Source organism: Gigantopelta aegis, chromosome 13 (genome assembly GCF_016097555.1).
Source record: "Gigantopelta aegis isolate Gae_Host chromosome 13, Gae_host_genome, whole genome shotgun sequence".
In the NCBI taxonomy this organism is placed as follows: Eukaryota; Metazoa; Mollusca; class Gastropoda; order Neomphalida; family Peltospiridae; genus Gigantopelta; species Gigantopelta aegis.
This window is the reverse complement of record NC_054711.1, coordinates 3,897,450-3,911,789: the sequence shown is the minus strand read 5'-3', so window position 1 is coordinate 3,911,789 and position 14,340 is coordinate 3,897,450.

Here is a 14,340-nt window from a genome sequence, read left to right as displayed (position 1 = left end):
CATGCAGGGTTCATAGCCTTAAAGAACCTACATACATGTGGTGGCATGCACTGATGCAGGGTTCATAGCCTTAAAGAACCTACATACATGTGGTGGCATGCACTCATGCAGGGTTCATAGCCTTAAAGAACCTACACACATGTGGTGGCATGCACTCATGCAGGGTTCATAGCCTTAAAGGACGTACACACATGTGGTGGCATGCACTCATGCAGGGTTCATAGCCTTAAAGGACGTACACACATGTGGTGGCATGCACTCATGCAGGGTTCATAGCCTTAAAGGACGTACACACATGTGGTGGCATGCACTCATGCAGGGTTCATAGCCTTAAAGGACGTACACACATGTGGTGGCATGCACTCAGGCAGGGTTCATAGCCTTAAAGGACGTACACACATGTGGTGGCATGCACTCAGGCAGGGTTCATAGCCTTAAAGGACGTACACACATGTGGTGGCATGCACTCAGGCAGGGTTCATAGCCTTAAAGGACGTACACACATGTGGTGGCATGCACTCAGGCAGGGTTCATAGCCTTAAAGGACGTACACACATGTGGTGGCATGCACTCAGGCAGGGTTCATAGCCTTAAAGGACGTACACACATGTGGTGGCATGCACTCAGGCAGGGTTCATAGCCTTAAAGGACGTACACACATGTGGTGGCATGCACTCAGGCAGGGTTCATAGCCTTAAAGGACGTACACACATGTGGTGGCATGCACTCAGGCAGGGTTCATAGCCTTAAAGGACGTACACACATGTGGTGGCATGCACTCAGGCAGGGTTCATAGCCTTAAAGGACGTACACACATGTGGTGGCATGCACTCAGGCAGGGTTCATAGCCTTAAAGGACGTACACACATGTGGTGGCATGCACTCAGGCAGGGTTCATAGCCTTAAAGGACGTACACACATGTGGTGGCATGCACTCAGGCAGGGTTCATAGCCTTAAAGGACGTACACACATGTGGTGGCATGCACTCATGCAGGGTTCATAGCCTTAAAGGACGTACACACATGTGGTGGCATGCACTCATGCAGGGTTCATAGCCTTAAAGAACGTACACACATGTGGTGGCATGCACTCATGCAGGGTTCATAGCCTTAAAGGACGTACACACATGTGGTGGCATGCACTCATGCAGGGTTCATAGCCTTAAAGGACGTACACACATGTGGTGGCATGCACTCATGCAGGGTTCATAGCCTTAAAGGACGTACACACATGTGGTGGCATGCACTCATGCAGGGTTCATAGCCTTAAAGGACGTACACACATGTGGTGGCATGCACTCATGCAGGGTTCATAGCCTTAAAGGACGTACACACATGTGGTGGCATGCACTCATGCAGGGTTCATAGCCTTAAAGAACGTACACACATGTGGTGGCATGCACTCATGCAGGGTTCATAGCCTTAAAGAACGTACACACATGTGGTGGCATGCACTCATGCAGGGTTCATAGCCTTAAAGAACGTACACACATGTGGTGGCATGCACTCATGCAGGGTTCATAGCCTTAAAGAACGTACACACATGTGGTGGCATGCACTCATGCAGGGTTCATAGCCTTAAAGAACGTACACACATGTGGTGGCATGCACTCATGCAGGGTTCATAGCCTTAAAGAACGTACACACATGTGGTGGCATGCACTCATGCAGGGTTCACAGCCTTAAAGAACGTACACACATGTGGTGGCATGCACTGATGCAGGGTTCACAGCCTTAAAGAACGTACACACATGTGGTGGCATGCACTGATGCAGGGTTCACAGCCTTAAAGAACGTACACACATGTGGTGGCATGCACTCATGCAGGGTTCATAGCCTTAAAGAACGTACACACATGTGGTGGCATGCACTCATGCAGGGTTCATAGCCTTAAAGAACGTACACACATGTGGTGGCATGCACTCATGCAGGGTTCATAGCCTTAAAGAACGTACACACATGTGGTGGCATGCACTCATGCAGGGTTCATAGCCTTAAAGAACGTACACACATGTGGTGGCATGCACTCATGCAGGGTTCATAGCCTTAAAGAACGTACACACATGTGGTGGCATGCACTCATGCAGGGTTCATAGCCTTAAAGAACGTACACACATGTGGTGGCATGCACTCATGCAGGGTTCATAGCCTTAAAGAACGTACACACATGTGGTGGCATGCACTCATGCAGGGTTCATAGCCTTAAAGAACGTACACACATGTGGTGGCATGCACTCATGCAGGGTTCATAGCCTTAAAGAACGTACACACATGTGGTGGCATGCACTCATGCAGGGTTCATAGCCTTAAAGAACGTACACACATGTGGTGGCATGCACTGATGCAGGGTTCACAGCCTTAAAGAACGTACACACATGTGGTGGCATGCACTGATGCAGGGTTCACAGCCTTAAAGAACGTACACACATGTGGTGGCATGCACTGATGCAGGGTTCACAGCCTTAAAGAACGTACACACATGTGGTGGCATGCACTGATGCAGGGTTCACAGCCTTAAAGAACGTACACACATGTGGTGGCATGCACTGATGCAGGGTTCACAGCCTTAAAGAACGTACACACATGTGGTGGCATGCACTGATGCAGGGTTCACAGCCTTAAAGAACGTACACACATGTGGTGGCATGCACTGATGCAGGGTTCACAGCCTTAAAGAACGTACACACATGTGGTGGCATGCACTGATGCAGGGTTCACAGCCTTAAAGAACGTACACACATGTGGTGGCATGCACTGATGCAGGGTTCACAGCCTTAAAGAACGTACACACATGTGGTGGCATGCACTGATGCAGGGTTCACAGCCTTAAAGAACGTACACACATGTGGTGGCATGCACTGATGCAGGGTTCATAGCCTTAAAGAACGTACACACATGTGGTGGCATGCACTGATGCAGGGGTCACAGCCTTAAAGAACGTACATACATGTGGTGGCATGCACTGATGCAGGGTTCATAGCCTTAAAGAACGTACATACATGTGGTGGCATGCACTCATGCAGGGTTCATAGCCTTAAAGAACATACATACATGTGGTGGCATGCACTCATGCAGGGTTCATATCCTTAAAGAACATACATACATGTGGTGGCATGCACTCATGCAGGGTTCATAGCCTTAAAGAACCTACATACATGTGGTGGCATGCACTGATGCAGGGTTCATAGCCTTAAAGAACCTACATACATGTGGTGGCATGCACTGATGCAGGGTTCATAGCCTTAAAGAACCTACATACATGTGGTGGCATGCACTGATGCAGGGTTCATAGCCTTAAAGAACCTACATACATGTGGTGGCATGCACTGATGCAGGGTTCATAGCCTTAAAGAACCTACATACATGTGGTGGCATGCACTGATGCAGGGTTCATAGCCTTAAAGAACCTACATACATGTGGTGGCATGCACTGATGCAGGGTTCATAGCCTTAAAGAACGTACACACATGTGGTGGCATGCACTGATGCAGGGTTCATAGCCTTAAAGAACGTACACACATGTGGTGGCATGCACTGATGCAGGGTTCACAGCCTTAAAGAACGTACACACATGTGGTGGCATGCACTGATGCAGGGGTCACAGCCTTAAAGAACGTACAGACATGTGGTGGCATGCACTGATGCAGGGTTCACAGCCTTAAAGAACGTACACACATGTGGTGACATGCACTCATGCAGGGTTCATAGCCTTAAAGAACATACATACATGTGGTGGCATGCACTCATGCATGGTTCATAGCCTTAAAGAACCTACATACATGTGGTGGCATGCACTGATGCAGGGTTCATAGCCTTAAAGAACCTACATACATGTGGTGGCATGCACTGATGCAGGGTTCATAGCCTTAAAGAACCTACATACATGTGGTGGCATGCACTGATGCAGGGTTCACAGCCTTAAAGAACCTACATACATGTGGTGGCATGCACTGATGCAGGGTTCACAGCCTTAAAGAACCTACACACATGTGGTGGCATGCACTGATGCAGGGTTCACAGCCTTAAAGAACGTACACACATGTGGTGGCATGCACTGATGCAGGGTTCACAGCCTTAAAGAACGTACACACATGTGGTGGCATGCACTGATGCAGGGTTCACAGCCTTAAAGAACGTACACACATGTGGTGGCATGCACTGATGCAGGGTTCACAGCCTTAAAGAACGTACACACATGTGGTGGCATGCACTGATGCAGGGTTCACAGCCTTAAAGAACGTACACACATGTGGTGGCATGCACTGATGCAGGGTTCACAGCCTTAAAGAACGTACACACATGTGGTGACATGCACTCATGCAGGGTTCACAGCCTTAAAGAACATACATACATGTGGTGGCATGCACTCATGCAGGGTTCACAGCCTTAAAGAACATACATACATGTGGTGATATGCACTCATGCAGGGTTCACAGCCTTAAAGAACATACATACATGTGGTGGCATGCACTCATGCAGGGTTCACAGCCTTAAAGAACATACATACATGTGGTGGCATGCACTCATGCAGGGTTCACAGCCTTAAAGAACATACATACATGTGATGGCATGCACTCATGCAGGGTTCATAACCTTAAAGAACATTCAAATTCAAACACTTTTACCTGCCATTTGTAGAATTTCAAAGACTTTTAAACAGTGGTCAAAGACAACAGAATGCGAGAAAAAAAAAATCACCTTGAGCTTTTGTACATGCATCATGACGGATTAAACATTGTAACTGTAAAATATCAAGTGCATGCAGCTGTAAAATATATCATCTTTACTTTGGTTATGATTTGTGAGAATTTAAAGACTTTTAAAGACATTTATTTATAATTTCAAAGACTTTCAAAGACCAAAATATCATTTTTTCAAATTCAAAGACTTTCAAGACATTTAAAGACCGCTACGAACCCTGTCAAGAATCACTGTAAAAACAGTGATGATATCAGGTGTTCGCGTAAAATGAGCATATCCTGATCCACCGGTGGGCCCCGTCATGAGCACAGCATCAAGTCCATAGTTCGCTATGTTCGGGATATTTTAAAGGTCCGTATTTGCACCTTAATCACTAACAATCAATCTTAATCCCCTTTCAGCCGCGTGTGCGGTGGGGTGAGGGGGGGGGGGGGGGGTTAGGGTCGAAAGCAATATCTGTTGTGTCTGCTTAATATAATATTCACCCAGGGGACCTCATAACAACGTGACTCTTTTTTTCTCACTTATTTTTTATTGTAATTTAGTTTTTTCTTGACAACATTTCCCCACTGTTCAAAATTATCATTTTTTATTTTTTTTTATCGCATTCTTTAATCTTGAGAGGCGCGTCGTTGAATGCCGACAAGTTAAGAGTAACAGTCATGTTTTGTGCAACGTAATGAGAACCAGTCTACTGAATAATCACTCGACTGCAGTGCGCCGCATTTCTGTTATGAGTGACTGCAGACTTCATCCCAACTAACAAAGAACAATATTCTGTACTCAGAATGGACTACAGAAAAACGGTAACCGTTTTTTTGGCGCCAATTGTCACATATGAAAACTAATCAGCCTCGATGATCGTAGTAATTTGAGACTGGTAGGTACTGGGTTCGTATCTCAGTACTGGACCAGAAGCGTCAGGCCTAGCAATCTTACAGTTCGAGACACACAAACACACACTGCAGGAAGAAACCAGTCAACCCACAACATTGTTGAAAGGGGAGGGGTGTTATCGGGTTTCTTCCTGTAGTGTGTGTATTAGCGGTTAATATTTGAAATATTTGTTATAGGTGAATTCGAAAATGATCAATGTAGTTTTATCTAACGTCAAATATAGGGATATTGTTGTATTAGAGCGGTAATCTTTGCCTACGCGATCATAACCGTCCAGATTCCTAGCTACCTCCCTCTTCCTCCCTCCTCTCTTCCTCCCACCCCACGTCTCTCTCTCTCTCTCTCTCTCTCTCTCTCTCTCTCTCTCTCTCTCTCTCTCTCTCTCTCTCTCTCTCTCTCTCTCTCTCTCTCTCTCTCTCTCTCTGTCTGTGTGTGTGTGGGGGGGGGGGGTCTCTTTCTCTCTCCCTCTCCCTCCGTCCTTAGGCAGAGATTCCGTGTTTTCGGTATAGAGTTATCTCTGACTGAGAGAGCGATCATAACCGTCCAAATTTCCATCTATCTCTCGAATGACAGAGTACCGTACTCGGGATAAGAGGCATAGGCTGGGGTGGGGTCTGTGGTTCGGACGAATCCACCCTCCCCCTTGAGACTAAAACAGTTTTACAGTGCAATATATAATTTAGATCTATTTAGAGCGTTTTAATAAATTTATTGATTTTTTTTTTAAATAATGTAATATCAAGACGAAGCCGCTATCAATGTGTCCTGATTAAAAATACATTTCCAATGATACAATTACATTTTATGATAGCTTTATGTTTTACCCCTCCCAACCCCCAAAGTAGATTTTCATACCAACTGGCAATTCAAGATTAGCAAATACGTCACAAACATCATATTTTCTTTATTTAAAAAATGTTTTGCTTTGGGCTTATATAATAAATTAAGGTACGAAGATACTAATGTTATTAACATAGGCTACAGGCCTGTAGAAACGTACTTGACAGGTTGTCCGAAGTGAACAATAGACTGTCAAGACAAAACAAACAAGCAAACAAACAACATCCCAATTTTGCGTTCGGCAATAATAATTTTCTCTGAATCTTTTGATAATTGAATTTCTCGCTACCACGACTGGTACATCAAAGGCCGTGGTATATGTTATCCTGTCTGTGAGATGGTGCATATAAAAGACCCCTTGTTTCAAATCCTAAAGAGTAGCCCATGAAGTGGCGTCAGCGGGTTTCCTCTCTCAATATCTGTGTGGTCCTTAACCATAAGTCCGACGCCATATAACCGTAAATAAAATGTGTTGAGTGCGTCGTTAATTAAAACATTTCCTTCCTTCCTTTTGACAATCGAAGAAATCCCAAGTGGTGTCTCTAGTGCAAATTCTTTGCTATTATCACAATGTAACATTCAAAACTATATTGAAATGCAATTTTACCTGTGCATGTACAGAACAGAACAGAACAGAACTTTATTCACTCAGAACACCATTGGTGTTACATTTGAGGTGATTTATAAACATTTCGACAGCAAGTATACTGCTTAAAATAATAACAGACACGGCGGAAGCAAATTGACATGGGGGGGGGGGGGGGGGGGAGGGAGCTGACTGAGATCGAGGAAAGCAAAGTTTCTAGGGGTTCGGGGTATACTCCCCCGTAAAATGTTGAAAATGAGAGAAACTGAAATGTAATTTCTTGCATTCTACAAGTAAAATTCATCTTTGCCTTAAGATTTACTACCAATAATAGTGCCTGACTAATAAAATCAAAGATTCAAATAAATAAATTTACAACGCATAGTTAATCACTTTGACACATGTACACAATAATATGCATGTAATATAATCAAACTTACAACGCATAGTTAATCACTTTGACACATGTATACAATAATATGCATGTAATATAATCAAACTTACAACGCATAGTTAATCACTTTCACACATGTACACAATAATATGCATGTAATATAATCAAACTTACAAATAAGTAACTTACGAAATATAAATGTTTTAAACACGTCTTTAATCAAATTAATAAATGTACGTAATGCCGTTATATGTACGATTCAATTAATTGTTATTCCGTCACTTGACATTTAAGCAATAACTGAGCCTTTAGTTAATTAGGGGCTAGCAATAAGACCAATTAGTGTCGAAATAAATTACAGTAACATGGACGCTATGGATTTCAATTGTTGATCTCAGCTTAACAGCCAAGGACTATAAACGATGGTAATTACGTGTTGACAAATAGGTCTCTTGTAAATATTAGTTTTTTATGCATAAAAAGAACAGACCTAAGGACAGCTCTGTTGTTCGTACTCTTGAGGTTCTCAGTGGCAATGTCAGCTCTATCGGGAGACCTGTGTGTCATTCACCCAAGATGAGGTTCTCAGTGGCAATGTCAGCTCTATCGGGAGACCTGTGTGTCATTCACCCAAGATGAGGTTCTCAGTGGCAATGTCAGCTCTATCGGGAGACCTGTGTGTCATTCACCCAAGATGAGGTTCTCAGTGGCAATGTCAGCTATATCGGGAGACCTGTGTGTCATTCACCCAAGAGCTGAGACCTATAGTATTATGTGTATTAGTACGTTGTAAACAATATTTCATGTTGGAAAGGAAATACAATTTGCAAGCCAACTTGTGACTTACGTTATTCATTTAACATTCCGGTAAAACAACACAAAGGAAAACCTACACTGTGTTATTATTTGCATTACCTCCCTCTCTCTTCCTCATCCCTTTCTCTCCACCCCTACCCCATTCCAACTCACCCCCAATCCCACCCCCAGTCACTCACTCACTCACTCTCTCTCTCTCTCTCTCTCTCTCTCTCTCTCTCTCCCTCTCTCTCTCTCTCTCTCTCTCTCTCTCTCTCTCTCTCTCTCTCTCTCTCTCTCTCTCTCCCTCCCCCCCCTCTCTCTCTCTCTCCCCCCCCCCCCCCCACACACACACGCACACACAAACAAACTTTAACCATATCTCAAAATAGCTGTCCTGGACAGATAGCCAAGATGGTTGCTGTGTTGTGTGCACGGAACACAGCGTGTTATAATATTAACTGAACGGAAATAAACCAAACAAACAACTAAATGATATATGTACTGCTTTGGTAGGTTGGTATATTGAACATCAGTTTTATAGAAAACATCAAAAAAAGGAAAGGAAAAATGATTTGATCTGCTTTCTAATCATTGGATTATTGACTCAGCACAGCACGTCAGTGTATATAAAAGAATACTACTACTTTCCATACGCAAATAAAATTACATTTCCTGTAGAAAACGAGTAAATGATAGATTGTTATGGCTTTCTATTATCTCGATATCCGTGACACTTCGTCCTTTGTCTATTTTAATGCTCTGTAATTAATTTTTATTATTATTCTTTGGCTGTGAACCCCGTGAACTGAATCTTGATAATGAACCAAATTGTGAAACAAAAGTCGTCTAAAATATTATATCTCAGTCGGTTGAGCGCTCGCCTGAGGTGCTTGCGTAGTAGGATCGAACGACCTCGTGGACCATTAAGTTGATTTGGGTTTTTTCTCGTTCCAACCAATGCACCACAACTGGTCAACGGCCGTGGTATCTGCTTTCCTGTCTGTGGGAAAGTGCATATAAAACATTCCTTTCTGCATTAGGAAAAATGTGGCGGGTTTCTTCTGATGACTACGTGTCAGAATTACCAAATGTTTGACATCCAATAGCCGATAACTTTCTAAAATATTATTATTGTTGTTATTTATACTTATTTTCGAGCTCATATCCAATTAAGGATCATAGCACGCTGTCCTGGGCACACACACACACACGCACACACGCACGCACACACACACACACACACACACACACGCACACCTCAGCTATCTGGGCTGTCTGTCCAGGACAAAGAGTTAATGGTTAGTGTGTTAGTGGCTAGTGAGAGAGAAGTCGGTGTAATGGCCTTACACCTACCCAATGAGTCGTTAAACTTGTTCTGGTTGGGAGCCGGTACCGGGATGCGAACTCAATACATACCAGCCTCAAGTCCGGTGACTTAACCACTACACCACCGATGCAGTCTTCTAAAATATTGTAAGGTAGGTAAGGTCTGGTCGGCCTCGGTGGTGTAATGTTTAAACCATCAGACATAAGGCTGGTAGGTACTGGGTTCGCAGCTCGGTATCAGCTCTCTCAAAAATATACAATAGCACCAGCCATCATTTTGATCAGTGATGCATCGTATTTAGTAATTTATAATTACTTACGACCACGACACAAAGTAGCCTATATGTATTAAATATTAACTATCAATATTTGGTCATATAGAGAAACTACACTACCGTTAAATACGTAGACCGTGCTGACGGGTTTCTTCCTGTAGTGTGTGTACCAGTGGTTACTATCTTAAATATTTGTTATCGGCGAACTCGAAAATGATTAAGGCTCAGTGGTAAAGCGCTCGCTTGATGCGCAGTCGTCTAAGGTCGATCCCCGTCAGTGAGCCCATTGGGCTATTTCTCGTTATGTACAGCAAGTGCTCCAAAACTGGTGAACAAAGACCGTGGTATGTACTATCCTGTTTGTGGGATGGTGCATATGAAAGATCCCTTGCAGCTAATTGAAAAGAGTAGCCCATGAAGTGGCAACAGTGGGTTTCCACTCTCAATATCTGTGTTCCTCAACCATATGTTAGAGCGGGAAACTTTGTCTACCCGGTGATAGGCAGCCATTCCGTATTTTCGCTACACAGTTATCTCTGGCTGAGAGAGCGACCATCTATAACCGTACATTTGGACCAACTGTCTGTCTAGCTCTCAAACGTTTCATTTCAACTTATTTTCGTGCTTATATCCAATTAAGGTTCAAGCACACTGTCCTGGGCACACGCACACACACACACACACACACACACACACACACACACACACACACACACACACACCTCAGCTATCTGGGCTGCTGTCTGCCCAGGACAGTGGGTTAGTGGTTAGTGAGAGAGAGTCTAACACCTACCCACTGAGTCGTTAAAACTCGCTCTAGGTGGGAGCTGGTACCGAGCTGCGAACCCTGTACCTACCAGCCTGTAGTTCGATGACTTAACCATTGCGCCACCGAGGCCGGTTGTGTAGTGATCTTACTCTCAAAAGACAGAGTACGCGGGCTAGACAACCGTTAAAAAAAGAAATTTGTTTTGTTTAACACCACTAGAGCACATTGATTAAGTAGTCATCGGCTATTGAATGCCAAACATTTGGTAATTCTGTCTCGAAGGCATCAGAGGAAACCCGCTACATTTTTCCTAATGAAGCAAGGGATCTTTTATATGCACTTTCCAACGGCCATGGAAGCACATGCCACGGCCTTTGTCCAGTTCTGGTGCACTGGTTGGAACAAGAAAAAAAACCTAATCAGCTGTATGGATCCATCTCAAGCGAGCACTCAACCGACTGAGGTAAATCCCAACCCCAGACTACCGTAAACACACAACTGTAAATACCCACTGTACAATAATTCCTCATATGCTGTCGTCTGACGGCCTGAGTGTACCGAAATAAAGTTTCAAAATTTCAAGTTAACTTACATATAATACAAGTGCGTCTGATTGGCCTATTATTTCAAGATTAACGATTGCAGTTTTGATTGCTTTTGAAAGCACAGCCCGTCTAGGAATGGAAATTGTTCGATAAATAATAGTTTAATAGTATAGTCTATGTTTGTCTATGAGTGTCTGGTGATTGTAGGTACAGTTTTTGCTGATGAAAAGCTTTATTGAACGAACGGAATTTAAAGGAAATACATTGATAAAATAGGTGATAAAGCAGGGCCGTAGCTAGCGGGGGGGGGGGGGGGGGGGGGAGGGGGACAGTTGCCCCCTCCCAGAAAAAAATCCGGAAACATTATAGACACTTAGAGAAAATTCTCTTGTTAAAGGTTTAAACTGTTTAAGGAGTTATAGACTATTAACTAGTCAGTTGCCCCCATCCCCGACCCCACCCCCAAACAAAAAATCCTAGTTACGGCCCTGCAAATGCCTTTAGGTAAGTAGTCCACCAAATAGTGTATGAGCGGGCCACAATTAAACTTTTACAGTTAACACTAACTGTTCTGCCATTGGCGATAAATGTGACAGGGTTCGAAGTTTGATTTGTTTAACGACACCACTAGAGCACGTTGATTATTAATCATTGGCTATTGGATGTCAAACATTTTGTAATTTTCACATATAGTCTTGGATAGGAAAGCCGCTTAATTTTTTTTTAATTAGCAGCAAGGGATCTTTTATATGAACCATCCCACAGACAGGATAGCACATACCACACTGGCTGGAACGAGAAATAGCCCAATGGGCCCACCGACGGAGATCGATCCTACATCGTTTTTGCAGATGAAAAGCTTAACCGAACGAACCTGTAGGGCTTACCAGAATTTAAAAGTAAATACATTTATTACCCCAGCGGTCACTCATAACTGGGAAAATATTTTCCATATTTTCTCAGTGAGAAATATTCTGCATTGGTTTAACGAATAATATTATTGGGCAATTTGATGCTTACAAACCAATGACTTTGTCGGTACTAAATATGACGTCATTACGATTTGACAAACCCAAAATGACGTCAAGTAGTTTAAAGAGTTTGCGTTTACGGGTCTCTGTTTTTGGTGTTAAATAATAACAAAATGTCATTTTAATGCAATTCATTATAGAGTTTGAAGCAGAATAAAGAGAACTTGTGTGTTTTTTTAATTATCTATGAACGTGATCAAATTACAACGTTATAGTAATTCTCAGAACAGTGCGTATTTAGTGGTTTACATCATTTCTATACAGGTTGGCCTTCGTGCATGTGCGTGGAAAATAAAGGTTTTTAGAAGAAAAAAAAATAGCTGAGGTATTAAATAGAATAACAAACTCGGTTCCAGTTATTATCAAATTTATGTCCCTCGTGAAATAATTTTCATTTGTCACTCGCTAAAGCTCGTGACAACTGAAAATTATTTCATTCGGGACATAAATTTGATAATAACTGGTAACTCGTTTATTATCCTCTATTGATAAAATAGGTGACAAATTTCTCTAGGTAGTTATTCATTAAATAATATCTGAGCGGGCCAAAGTTAAACTTTTACCCCGGCCTCGGTGGTGTCGTGGTTAAGCTATCGGACATATGGCTGATAGGTACAGGGTTCGCAGCCCAGTACCGGCTCCCATCCAGTGCGAGTTTTAACGATTCAATGGGTAGGTGTAAGACCACTACACCTTCTCGTCTCTCACTAACCACTAACAACTAACCTACTGGCCTGGACAGACAGCCCAGATAGCTGAGGTGTGTGTCCAGAACAGCGTGCTTGAACCTTAATTGCATATAAGCACGAAAATAAGATGAAATGAAATTAAATAAATAAACTTTTACAGTTAAAGCTGCCAGTCCTGCGATTGTAGCAGAATTCGTTGTCGTAAAATGTGGGATTGTTTTGTTTGGGTTTTTTTTTTTTTTTTTTTTATCTGGCCAGTATATTCCCGTGAAACACGCGACGAGTCCTACTAAACATATGATAAGAATTTTTGTGCGGAACTAGTGTAGTCAGAGATGCTTCTCACTATGTCTGGAATGAGCAGTTTACCTCCAGATTTTTTTCTTCTGATTTACTTCTTCGGTGAGGAGTGGTAGTAATTATAAAGTTTAAAGTTTGTTTTGTTTAACGTAACCACTAGAGCACATTGATTAATTCATAATCGGCTAATGGATGTCAAACATGTGGTCATAGAGTGGAAACCCTCTACATTTTTCTTATTGCAGCAAGGGATATTTTATAGGTAGTACTAAAGCAAATAACTTCCGGCTGGGTCAAAGTTCGAGGGGCAGGGAACTTTTGATAGAGAAAGTTGTGGTGCACTGTTTGGAACGAGAAAAAAATATATCAGCCGAATGGGTACACCGAGGTGTTCGATCCTGCGACGCAAGCACCTCAAGCGAGCACTCAACCGACTGAGCTAACTCCCGTCCCTCGTCTGAAATGAGCAGATTAACTCCAGGGTTGTTGTTGTTGTTTCTGATTTACTTGTACAGTGAGGGGTGGTAGTATGTATGTATATCCATTGTGTATAACGTGTTTAGTGAAATGTTTGTGTATCTGTTTTAGCCATATATTCTACTATAATTCTATGTGTTGTGATTTGATGGTATACACTCTTTAGAGGCATTTTCTCGTTTCAACCAGTGCACCACAACTGGTCAAAGGTCGTGGTATGTGCTTTTCTGATTGTGGGGAAAGTGTATATAAAATATCCCTTGCTGCATTAGGTAAATTGTAGCGGGTTTTCTCTGAAGACTAGGCGATGATTAGTTAATCAATGTGCTCTAGTGGTGTCGTTAAACAAAAACAAACTTTAACTTTAGAGACATAATATTCTATATCAAAAGCAAGCCCATAATGTTTTGTGAAATCAGATTTAAAAAAAAAAAAAAGGTCAAATCATGGTGCAATAAATCAATTAAAATATTGTCTGTGCAGAATAAATAAACAAATAAAATTAGTAAAAAAAAAACCCAAAAACCCCCCAACAACGTCGATATCATTTCGTGAGTCATCGGATACAAACCGAGCCCACCACCACTGCAATGATTATCTGATCTGTTTTTGCGTGCCTGCCTCACAGGCAGCTAACGGTCACGGTTAGCGAGACTCGTGCCATCATAAGCTTTTGACGTCTGCTCGCGGCTAACAATTGCATAAACACCAC